Source organism: Primulina huaijiensis, chromosome 16 (assembly GCF_012295235.1).
Source record: "Primulina huaijiensis isolate GDHJ02 chromosome 16, ASM1229523v2, whole genome shotgun sequence".
NCBI lineage: Eukaryota > Viridiplantae > Streptophyta > Magnoliopsida > Lamiales > Gesneriaceae > Primulina > Primulina huaijiensis.
The window spans coordinates 1,152,989-1,157,789 of NC_133321.1; positions in this window are offsets into that span (position 1 = coordinate 1,152,989).

Consider the following 4,801-nt stretch of genomic DNA (forward strand, 5'->3'; position numbering starts at 1 on the left):
TTGATTATCCATCAAGTTTGTTTCAAACAGAACAACGGATAGATCAAGTTCTGAAATGTCTATTGGTACATACTTTTCTTCGATAGAGTTGACTTGTCTTTGATTCTGTTTTTTATTGTCTCTATTTGGAAGATGACAATCCTTGGCCATGCGGTTCGGTTTTCCACAGTTGTAGCAATTTCCTTTGAATTTCTTGGCTTTCCCTAGTTTCTTGCCAATGTAGGTGCGCTTTCTCTTGTGACTAATGCTTGATTATGCTAGATTGGCATTGGATTCGACCTCATGCTTTTGTATGTCTTGGCTTTGGTGTTTCGATTGTCTTCCGAAGTCTTACGATCAGATCCTCGAGTTTTAATTCTTTATTCTTGTGTTTGAGATAGTTCTTGAAGTTTTTCCATAGAGGCGACAATTTTTCAATGATTGCTACGACCTGGAAATGTTCATTCACTTCCATTTGTTCAGCCAGGAAGTCATGAAAAATAATATGAGTTTTTTGCACTTTGCTTATTATTATTATGGTGTACACCATCTTGAAGTTCAGAAACTTTCCAACATCGAACTTCTTAATATTTTCATCCTCAGTCTTGTATTTCTTTTCCAAAGAGTCCCACAATACCTTTTCAATCTTGAAAAAACAATAGACACTATTTAATGTGTCATCGAGTCCATTCAGTATGTAGTTTCTGCAGAGGAAATCATTGTGGTTCCAAGAATAAACAACATTTATTCGTTGGGTGTCAGTATCTCATTCTGAGACAACAAGGGGATCCTCCTTTAGGAATCGAGACATGCTTAATGAGATGAGATAGAGGAGCATTTTCTACTACAAACGTTTGAATTCAATACCAGAAAACTTGGACGGCTTTTCGCCGTGAGCGAGAGTAGTAGCCAAAGGAGTGAATGAAAAAGATTAATACAGTAAAGAGACCTCACCACACTGCACCACGACAAGACGTCTAGTTGCGCGCACGTGTTTCACCGAGACCCATCCTATGAACGTCTTCCCTCTTTCAAAATTTTATGGTGCCTCTAAATCTCAATCCCATAGTTCAAACTCAGAACTAATATGGAAGATAAGACTTGTTTTGGCTTCCAATGTAAGACAATTCCATTCATTCAATATTCCAACATGTATGTATTCCTTCAGTATGTGCCCAACAACCGGTTATGGTTGCAAACATCATTCATTTTATCGATGGCCTCATAACGTATGCATAAAATACAATGTCACTCTATCGTGTTAGATTCAATAACTTCTAGGAGTCCACGTAAGGCTTCTGATCTTGGCCCCAATTATGCCCTGCTCATGGATGAATACTGATCGATTCAAGACGCAAATCTACCAACACAAACTAAAATGGTTCCCAAACCTGAACGAGGAACCAAATCCGTGTATGGGATTACACCGAAGGAATGGCAATCATCACAATAATATAGTAACAAAAAACTCCATGAATAAAACAATAAACAAGAACACAAAGATTTATGTGGTTCACTTAATATATCCTATGTACATTGAGTTACTGCAAATCTTTTTAACATTGAAGAAATAATACAAATGTGTACAATAAAACACTCAAACTCTCACAATCATTACCCCCGGATATTACCAAAAAATAATTTCTCTAACTCACACAAGAAAACAGTCAACACTCAATATTTTTCTTCTCTATATGTATTTGCTCTCTTGAGATTGGGATGGATAAAACCAAAGGAGATAGAGCTTCTATGTACGTGTTAAATAAATGCACACATATTTTCATGGAGTAAATTGTGCTTCCTTGTTTCACGAAAGAATTTGAGCTCCCTCAATTGTCAATTTTTGGCACAAACTTTCAACTTACCTTGGCCCACCTTTCAGACTTAACATTTCTCCCACTTGAAGAATGATTTTGTAAGGTCCAATATGCGATAACATAATCCAACTGGATGTAAATCTAGGAAAATAGAAAATGCCCAATTAAATTATTTTAAGTGGTATCATAGCCCATCGGGTGGTGAAAAGTTTAAAAGAAGAAAATAATAGATTTTTGTGTCAAAGACAATGTACGGCGCCTCCACGCCTACTTTCAGAGTCTCCGCTTTCAAAACGTTCCAAACAGTAGATAGAGCACCCTAGCACTGTCCTTAGGCGCTTTCATGCCCCATAAATAAAATTTTATCATGCGGGACAGTAGGTTCCGCGCACCCTCACGTAATATTTGCATCCCCGTGTGTTGGTTTCTACCAATTTTTCAGAAATCTTGTAAAATACATAACTTTGCGTAGGAAACTCGGAATTCGATTCCAAAAAATGTTCTGGAAACCTCTTGACATAAGCTTTCCATCTATATCAAAATTTTAAAACTTTACATTTTGAAAATTTTTTCAAAAAATATCATTTGACTTGTTAATTTGATAAAATTACATTTTCGATTATTCTTATCATCATCTTGAGGTATTTTGATCATTTTTTTTATTATTATGTCAGGAAATGACACCCTTTAAACCTCGTACTCGTGCTCAAGCTGCTATCCGTATGAAAGAACTCATCCTAAAAAATAACGACATATAAAAAACCGTCGCTGATTTGAACTAGCGACGGGTAGCAATCACGACCGTCGCTAATTTTAGCGACTGGCAGCTGTCATTATTTCCGTCGCTAATTTGTTTCGAAAAATAAAAAAAATACTTTTAATAATTTAATAAATCTAAAAGAAACTAATAATCCAAACTAAAATCGTGTAAAAGAAAAAAAATTTAAGTGTTGTGAAATAATAAAATCGTGTAAAAGAAAAAATTTTAAGTGTTATGAAGTGGTTAGAACAATTTTACGTGTTGTGTGAAAGTGATAAAATTGTATAAGAGAGAAAAAATTTTAAGTGTTGTGTGAAGTGATAAAATGGTGTAAAAGAGAAAAATTTTAAGTGTTGTGAAGTGTTGTGGAGGAAAATGGAAAGAAAATGGAGATATTTATAGATAGTTTGCGACAGGTTTTGGTTAAACCGTCGCTATTGGCGACGGTAAATGATAAACCGTCGCATATTTTTATTTGCCAACGGTTTGGATTTAAACCGTCGCTAAAATTAGCGACGGTTTCAAAACAATGTTGCTAATTTTAGCGACGGGTTTGTCAAAACCGTCGCTAAATTTAAAGATGCGACGAGTTTTTTTAAAAAAGTCGCTAAAGTTAGCAACGGTTATATCAAAACCGTCGCAAATTTAAACTTAGCAACGGTTTAGCGACATTGTTTTGAAACCGTCGCTAAATATTGCAACGTTTTCCAAAACCGTTGTTGTTTGTCAAAAAACTACGCTAATCGACAACGGTTTCTTCAAACCGTTGTCAATTGTCCAAAAAAGCACGCTAATCGACAACAGTTCATAGAACCGTTGTCTTTGACCCTAAAAAAACGCATAAAGACAACGGTTCTATAAAACCGTTGTCATTGATCCCAAAAACCGTTGTCTTTGACCCCAAAAAAGATAACACCCCCAAAGACAACGGTTTTTAAAAACCGTTGTCTTTGTCCCCCAAAAGACAACGGTTTTCGATAAAACCGTTGTTAAAAAACATACGACAACGGTTTTTGTGAAAAACCGTTGTCGTATGTACGTTCTGTATGCAGAATTTCTTGTAATGATGGCCAAAGTAGAAGAACAAATGAATAAGATTTTTCATCAGTTGTAGCTGGTTAGGAGTGATAATAATTGCCTACGAGATGACATTGACATTGGTTGTCATCGAGAGAAAGAACTTTGTGGCGATATCGAGCGCTACATCGATCAATTGACTAAGGCAAACCGACAAAATGAAAAGAACAAAAAAATGTTAAGAGGCTATTCAGGGTTGCATGATAAAACTCTCCGAGGCAAACTGTCACTTGACCAAAAGAACCGACGACCTTCTGATTGAGAGCAACACACTTTGACAAAAAATGGGCAGTACCGCCAGCAAGTTGAGGCTCAAATCCATGAACCGCAAAACACTAACGAGGTAGTCAACAACCATAATGTTGTTCTGCAAGACCATATCGAACACTTGCAAATGGTGATTGCTATCAATAAAGAAGAGGATCCTGATGAAGAACTTGAACTATAGCCTATGGAATCAAATTTCATTATGAATCTTTTTGGAGGGACATAGTCCCAACTTTTGATGGCAAACCTGACCCAGAAGTTGATCACAACTGGAACAAGATTATTGAGACACAACTCCAACTACTTGAAGTTCCAAAAGAACTTAAGGTAGATGTGTTAGAGTAGGTGCACGTCGAGCCAAGTGTTGGCCGAGTGTTCACAATGAAACTCTATGTATAAGCAATCTTTATTTTAATAATATTTGAAATTATTGTTTTGGCACATCTTTATCTATATACCCATGCTAGTTGCATAGATAAAGCCCTTGAATATACAAATAGTAGAAAGAATATGAGATGCTCATATGATGAGTATCATGAAACTCATATTTGGAATATTGTATATTCTAAACGGTTCCTAGTCGATTCAGCCGCCGCTAAGAAGGATATAGGCCGCTCGAGCTTGAGACTAGTATCTGCGATGTGAGTACCATGTTTCATTGGTAGGGGACATTGTGATGTCCGAGCATGCAGATAGGTGCTCCTGGTAGAGTGCACTGAACAACCCTCCATTAAAGGACTTTCCAAGTGGTTCTCACTTATCGAGTGGAAAAGTCCTAGTTTATGGTTGTACACCATTAGTCCTTATGACCCGGGACAACATTGAGACTCTATGTGCTAGAATTACACTTTGACTTGTTTACCGACTCTCATGGGGTCATCAGGTGGCAAGGTTGGGTGTT